At 41.5% G+C, this 8,587-nt stretch overlaps 1 long non-coding RNA gene across 1 annotated transcript in view; it reads right to left on the bottom strand.

Annotated features, from left to right (window-relative positions):
- Window positions 1–3,268: 3,268 nt before the first annotated feature.
- Window positions 3,269–8,587, bottom strand: part of LOC120888290 (uncharacterized) — a 54,335-nt gene continuing 49,016 nt past the window's right edge. Inside the window, exon 2 of the long non-coding RNA XR_005731802.2 lies at window positions 3,269–3,457. This is a non-coding gene — a long non-coding RNA (uncharacterized LOC120888290). The remainder of the gene's footprint in view (window positions 3,458–8,587) is intronic.

Genomic DNA, 8,587 nt, shown 5'->3' on the forward strand with positions numbered 1-8,587 from the left:
TGAAACAGTTCAGAGATATCACACCTTCTCCTCAGACAACCAGAGACCTAATATCCCGAAAGTGACCATAGAGCACTCTGAAATCACATATACTACTGGCCCTATACCAATCCAGATACCTTATAACCCTGGATACACTCCAATTCTGAGACGTCAACTGCTAGACACAATTTAAAAAAAAAAATGCTCACAAGTGTTAGACACTGAGACATCACCAACAGCTTGGAGACCTCACACTCTGATTTATAGATAAGATCAGAGACTTGAAGATCTGGATACAAACCCTCTACATAGCTTAGACTCCTCACATTCTGTGATGCAGCCCCCAAATAACTCTGAGGTCACATAGCCTGGGCACAGTTTCCAAACAGCTTAGAAACTTCATATCCTTGGCTCAGATGTCCAACAGATCAGAATCTTCCCCACTTTTTTGGAAGTATTGGAGCTGGAACCCAGGGCTTTGCACATGTTGGGCAAGCATTCCATCACTGAGCTACATCCCCAGCCTCCCTTTTTATTTGATTTTGAGACAGGGACTCACCAAGTTGCCCAGGCGGACCTCAAAGATGCAATTCTCCTTCCCCAGCTTCCCAAGTAGCTGGGATTACAGGTGTGTACCATTGTGTCTGGCTCTACTCTTAACCCAGACCTCCAAATGATTCCAAAATATCACACTCTGGACTCAGCTCCACACCATTCATGGAATTTGCACTTTGTACTCTATCCAGAAGGATTTCAGATCCCTGACGGCTACAAGGAAACATCACATTCTATGCAAAGATGGCCACAAATAGCAGAGATCTCATAAATGGGACACAGACCCCAAACAGCTTAATGATCTCAAATCATAGACATATACTCCCAACCGGTTCAGAGAACTTCTAACCTGGAAGACTAATGTGAAAACATTTCAGAGGTATCACATCCAAACTACTTATGCCCACATGGTGACTCACATGATGGAACACTAACTCCCAACCTGAAGACTACACCTTCACACAGCAGATATACAATGCCAAAATGCTCAGGTTGACAAACTTTACAGACCCCAGGACACACATACCCCCAAACACACAAGAGACACCAGAAACTGGTAATATAACCTCAAACTGCTCAGAGACCTCAAAGTCTAGAAACAGACACCTAGTAAGTCAGAGTCCTCATAGCCTGTGACCAAGACACCCCCAACAGGAAGGACTTCACACTTGGAAAGAAGTAGTTGAAGAACCTAAGGAGTACAGAGATCCAAGATCTTACACTTTGGGACATGAAGGGTAAAGCACCTGAGAGGCTTGAGACAGTAAAATGATATCAGTAGAAAGACAGACTTCAAGAACAGATCCTGAAACTGTTCAGAAACAACACTAGGATAAAACCCAGAGCATTGGAGAGGATTATTCATTGGGATGTAGTTTCAAAACAGTTCAGAACTGGGCATGGTGGCACACATCTGTAATCCCAGTGACTCAGGAGGCTAAGGTAGGAGGATCACAAGTTCAAAGTCAGCCTCAGCAACTTTGGAAACCAACAGCTTGGAGACCTCACACTCTGATTCATAGAAGAGATTAGAGACTTGAAAATCAGGATACAAACCCTCTACAAAGCTTAGGCCCTAAGCAACTCAGCGAGACCCTGTCACAAAATTTAAAAAATAAAAATTAAAAAGGCTTGGGATGTGGCTCTGTGCGCAAGTGTCCCTGGTACAAAAAAAAAAAAAAGTTTAGAGGGGTAATATCTCGGGCTCAGACATCCAAACACATCACAGTCTTCATATGAGGGTCACAGACACTTTATACCTGAAAAAAGAGATGGTTAAATAACACAGAGATATCACGTTCTTGAGCTAAGAGATTTCAAAAATGCACACCTGCAAAACTTGCAAAAGCCCAGAAGACTCACTGGTACATACACACACCCATTAAATGTTCAGAGACGTTGACCTTGGGGGGGGAAAAAACCCTAATGAGTCAGAGATATCATACCCTCCCAAAAGGAACAGAGATGTCCCACCTTAAAATATATCCCAAACAGGTTAAGGAACTCTGGAACCAAACAGATCAGGGGCCATGTGTCCTAGGACACTGGTGGCTAAACATCTCAGAGATCTTACAATGTAAATACAATTACTCAAGTAGCTCAGTAAACTCACCCCCATGAATGCAGACCAGAAAATGCTCAGAACCCTTAAATTCAGGATCAGAAATCCTTCTGAGACCTAAGATATAGACCTCAAAATATAATTCAAAAAATTAATATGCTGGATGCAGAATATCAAATAATTCAGACCTCAAATTGTGGGACACAGCCAAACAGATCAGAGACTTCACATCCTGGACATACACCAACAAACAGACCAGGGACCTCACTCCCTGTGATATACAAATGAAAAAACAGCTCAGAGAATTCAAATTCTAGGAAGCACACGCCCATAAAGTACAGAGACCTCACATCCTGTGACATACAAATAGATCAAAGACCACTCACACTGAGATATACACCCACAAACATTTCAGAGAAATAACATTCAGGGACTTATACAGATAAAAAGACAATGGACTTCAATCCCTGGGACACATGCACACAAATACACCATACACTTCACATGACAGGATAAACACCCACTTACACTCTGGGAAATAAACTATAGAATGCACCAGAGACTTCACATATTGGGACACACACCCACAAAGAAAGCACACAAAAGCAGACCACACACCTGATAATTATAATGCACACACACAAGTGACAACAGTACTAACAACCTGGAAGTGCATCCATAAATGGAGTAGAACCCTCGAGCCCTTCACAGTACTTTCACAACCATGTAAGAGTCACATGCTGAAAAACACACTCAGAAAAAGACAGTGGATCTCACAACTCTGATGTATGCTTGGAAACACATCAGAGAACTCACACCCTGGGACACATACTCTTACACAGATCAGGGAGCTCAAACATAGGGACACACACCCACAAGCAGATCAGAAATTTCAAATCCTACATCATAATCACAATCAAGTCTGATACTTCATGGGCCAGGAAAACACCAGAAACTAATCCTAGACCTGACATCCTGCAATGCAGAACCACAAAGAGAACAGAGAGCTCATGTGCTGGTTGATCCATTGCAACAGAGAAGAGAGACCTCCACCATCAGACACACACAGTTAGATGATGGAGTTCTCATCCTGGAATGTGCACCAACACCCAGACAAACTTACCATATCATATTAATTTTATATTGTTGCAGAAACAAAGCAACACAATCTTTTTGTTATAAAATAACTCAAATTTATTCTTTTCCATTTCTGCAGGTCAGAAGACTGATGAGGAGTTTTACAGGGTCAAGGCATTGGCTAGGTGTAGTGGCATGTGGCTGTAGTCCCAGCTACTCAGGAGGTTGAAGCAGGAGATCACTTGAGCCCAGGGCCAGCCTGGGCAACACAGCAGCGAGACCCTGTCCATAAAAAAAAACAAACAAACAAAAAAGTGAGTTGAGAGCAGAACGTGTTATATGATCTTCTTTATGTACAAATGACCTAAATGTAAACATTAAAAACCACAATAAACCATGTGCAGTGGTGCATGCCTATAATCCCAGTGGTTTGGGAAGCAGGAGGACCACGAATTCAAAGCCAGCCTTAGCAAAAAGCAAGGTGCTAAGGAACTCAGTGAGGCTCTGTCTATAAATAAAATACAAAATAGGGCTGAGGATGAGGCTCAGTGGTCTAGTGCCCCTGAGTTCAATCCCCAGTACCCCCCCTAAAAAAACACAACAAATATTTTTTTAAGTCAATGTATTGCTAGGGCTGACATCCCTGTGAAGTTATTAGAGCAGAATCCAGTTCCTGTATAATGCCCATATTCCCCAGCTCATTGCCCTTCCTCCAACTTCAAAGCTAGCAGCATTTCACCTTCAAATCTCTCCCCCTTTCCTCTCTCTGTATCTCTCTCATATTATCTTTTATCACTCTGCTTCCATCACTACATCACCTTCTCTGACTCTTGCCTTCATGTCTCCCTCATATAAGGATACTTGTGATTACATTGGGCCTACCAGGATAATCTAGGATAATTTCCCCCTCTCAAATGCTTAGTTTAATCACAACTGCAAAGTCCCCCTTTCCATTTAAATTAGCATAATCATAGGTTCCTAGGATTAAGAGGTGGACATCTTCAGAGTGCTATTACCCAACCACTAGAGACAAGCACACAACAAACAGCTCTCAGATCTCATTTGAGTAGTGTACTTCCAAATTGATGAGACACCTCCCAGTCTCTAACAGACATCCAAAAAGAGCAGAGAGACACACATTCTGGGACATATACCAAAAAATGTTCAGAGTTATCAATTACTTGGAATTAAACTCACAAACACATAAGAGAATCTACCATCTGGGATGTATACACTGAAAGAGAACAAGAGACCTGACATGTTAGGATACACTAAGAGATTAGGGACCCCACATTACAGGATATATGTACTTGAAGATATCAGGCATTCAGAACTGGGACACACACACATACACACACTCATACACACACACACACACACACACACACACACACACACACACTGCAAAGAGAAACGTGTTATTAGACATTAACCCATAAGAAGTCAGGTACCTCACAAACTAGGATGTGTATCAACAACTGAATAGAACTCATGCCTTTGAAAAATGCACACAAAGAGATCAGACACTCATACTGTGACATATACTCACAAACGGACCAGAGATCTCATGTAAGAAAAATGACCAAAAAGTGATCAGAAACCTCAAATCTTCAACATGAAACTACAAACAGGTTAGAGGCTTTACAGGCAGGATTTGTAAACCCAGAATAAAGACAGACCTCACAGCCACATACAAGTCAGAGATTCCAAATCCTATAATAAATACCCTCAATCAAGTAAGAATTCTCTCGTGTTAGGAGAAAAAAATGCCATGAACAGACAACAGATCTAAGATCTTGCAACATATAGCCATAAAGAGATTAGAGAGTTTATACTCTGAGACATACTCCCAAACCAGTCAGAGGTTTTCAAAACAAGGGCTATAAACCACAACAATTTCAATGACTTTGCAGCCTCAACACATACACACCTCAACATATCAGATGTAGATATGTCAGCAAAAAAGTTACATCTGCTTAGAAATATACCTCCAAATCTCAGAGATCTGACAATATAGAACACAGATCCCCCAACAGTTTAGTAAACTCACATCCTAGGATGTACATCCACAAAGGTCTCAAGAGACCAGGCTGAGGGTGTACCTCAGTGGTAAAGCAATTGCCTCACACACATGAGGCCTTGGGTTCAATTATTAACATTACCATCAAAAAAAAATCTTTTTAAAGCTTGGAAAAAAAGCTCAGAGACCAAACATGTCTTAGGGCATACTTTCACAAATAGACCCGGAACCCTCAGATCCTGGGAGGATACCCTCAACACAGATCAGAGACTTCACAACCTGGTTCATTTACCAGTGAAAACCAAGTATTTTATACCATAGGATATTGCCCACAAATAGATCACAGAATTCTCATCCCAGAACACACACCAACAGACAGATCAGAGTCATCAAAACCTGGACATATACTCAAAAATATCAAGGCTTTAATCCATGGGACCTAAAGCCATGAACTCCACACCCTTAATATACATACTAAAATAGATCAGAAACCACACATCCTGGACCCAGAAACTAATGAGAGACTTCATGTCCTAAGACATATAACCTCAAGGAGGGGACAGACCTCATATCCTACTTCATTCACCTGCAAACAAATCAGAGAATTCACAATATCAGACACACTCCCATAAGTATATCAGGGAGTTTAAATCCTGGGACATACACCAACAAAAATGACTACTGACATTCTAAAAAAATACACCTACAGAGAGGTCAGAATTCTTACAACCTGGGTATATACACCTCAACAGATTAGAGAACTCAAATACTGGGTCATATACACAAAATCAGACTGGATACCTCCAGTTCTAGGACATACACCCACAAAAAGTTGAGAGCACAAACTCTGGGACACATACCACCAAACAGATCTAGGAAGGGGTATATATTCCCTAAAGATAAACTTAAAATAACCCTTTTTACTCTAAACTTTTAAAATTTGGATTCATCAGGGCTTAGTGCTACAGAAAGGCATATGTGTCCAAATTTTAAAAGTTTAGAGTAAAAAAGGGTTATTTTAAGATTATCTTTGGGGAATATATACCCCTTCCCAATTTCCTCTTTTTGCTTTTCTCATTCCCCGTATGGGCCACCAAATGCCGCAGTCTGGCTGGGCACAATTCAGGAGCCACTTGTCAAAAGAAACGAACTTTGTTTTTAGAACCACACACTCCAAACAAAACAGCTCCTCAGGAAAAACCATCAGAGCCCAACTGCCACCACCGGCTTCCCACAAGCCTCTCCACCTCCCCCACTCCTCCTGCTCTTGAGGCTGATTGGCTGGGTCGCGTGGGCGGAGCCAAAAAAGTCCCCCAATTTATTTAATGTCCCTGGTTATACTTCTACCTCTTTTAAACAATTTTGCTCATCATTTGGCATTACTCATATAACAGGAATCCCATACAATCCACAGGGACAAGGCATAGTTGAAAGAGCTCATCAAACTATTAAAATGTATGTGTATTAAAGCAAAAAGAGGGAATTGGGAAGGGGTATATATATTCCCCAAAGATAAACTTAAAATAACCCTTTTTACTCTAAACTTTTTAAATTTGGATTCATCAGGACTTAGTGCTGTGGAAAGGCATATGTGTCCAAAAAATGTACATAAGCCCAAGGTACTTTGGAAGGATATTCTAATAGGACAATGGAAAGGTTCTGACCCAGTAATTGTCTGGAGTTGGGGGTCTGTTTGTGTTGGGGGTCTCCACAGGGAGAATAGCAGCTGATTTGGATTCCAGAGAGATTAACTAAAGCGATTTCTATAGACCAAAAGGAAGATGATTTGGCTCAAATCCATAACAGCTGATATCCAAAACTCTAGTTTGGCTATCCTTACATCTGCGACAGAACCAGGATGCTTTCTTCAATATCTATTTTATTATTACCCTTTCCCACATAATGAAGTTCTATTTTGTTTTATGAGCTCATACAGACCTAGGTTAATGTTTTGCTGATCAGTTCTATTTTTTGACTATAGAGTTTTTAAACATTGCAATGGAGATTTCACCTGTAAAAAGTTTTTTTTTTAAAGAGAGAGTGAGAGAGGAGAGAGAGAGAGAGAGAGAGAGAATTTTTAATATTTATTTATTTTTTTAGTTCTCGGCAGACACAACATCTTTGTTGGTATGTGGTGCTGAGGATTGAACCCGGGCTGCACGCACGCCAGGCGAGCGCGCTACCACTTGAGCCACATCCCCAGCCCCTGCAAAAAGTTATAAGGCCTTTACTATTATGTATTGTGTGCACACTTGTGTTTTATGTTGTATGTTTGTATGTACGTATGTCCATATATCATATATGATGAGCGCTCATGAAAAAATGGATCCAAATATTTTTTTTTATTCAAGTGATTTAAATGGTTTAATTTACATTGGGTAAACAACTGTTGAGGATTGTTTTAATATGTGAACAAAAAAGGAGGTTAACAGATCTGTTTGTTTACTTTCACCTTTCCTTTTCATTATATTTAATAATTATGTTCAAGATAATGTAAATTGTTAAGAAATTTGTTTTCTTTTAGTGCCTTCTGGAATGTTACATAATTTTTTCTTTAGCCATTATTGCCAGAATTCCTATCTTCATCCCAGTGCCGGTGAAGACAAAGATAAAACCAATCTACAGCTTCTGCAATAGCCATCACTGAACTGCTTGCAGAACTTGCCTGGACTATGTATCACTTGTATGCATTGTGAACTCACCTGTATGCATTGTGAACTATCTGTTGGTGCAGCGACTTGTGGTAGTGTTGGGGTATTTTTGCTGATGATGTCATTGGTGGTACAATTTTTCCAAAAGGAGCCGTCAATTGGCTTGGTGTATCTTCCTCCCTTTTGCTTGTCATGGTCATTCAGCTAAAATTTGGGGGCCAACAGAGGTGAGGCAAAGAACCTCACCCCCCCCCCCGGCTGGTAGAAAGACCTATCCACAGGTGTGGCTGAATACTGGACCGGTAGTCAGTGACAGGTAAGATCCAATTGCAATGGTACCAACCTAAGACAGGAGGCTGACGCCTTGAGGTCAGCTCATCCGATAACGGGTAAGGACCATATGTACTATTGGACAACCTAAGGCAGGCACAGTCCCTAAGCCACATGGTTGTTGTTTAAACAGAGAGGGGGAGATGTTGAGAGCCACAGCCAAAGGGGCCCCAGCAAACTTCCAGCTGCCAGCAAACTTCCAGCTGCCAGCTGATGATTGGCTCACAGCGGCCCCAGCAACTTCTAGCTGCCAACTGATTGGGTCCTCTGCGGTGATGCTCATTGGGCTGTTTCCCTGCCCTTTCAGACCATGGAGCTGCTCATTGGGAGACTTTTTTGGCTCTGCCCACACGACCCAGCCAATCGGCCTCAAGAGCAGGAGTGGGGGAAGTGGAGAGGCTTTTGGTGGTG

This window comes from Ictidomys tridecemlineatus, chromosome X, assembly GCF_052094955.1.
Source record: "Ictidomys tridecemlineatus isolate mIctTri1 chromosome X, mIctTri1.hap1, whole genome shotgun sequence".
Classification (NCBI taxonomy): domain Eukaryota; kingdom Metazoa; phylum Chordata; class Mammalia; order Rodentia; family Sciuridae; genus Ictidomys; species Ictidomys tridecemlineatus.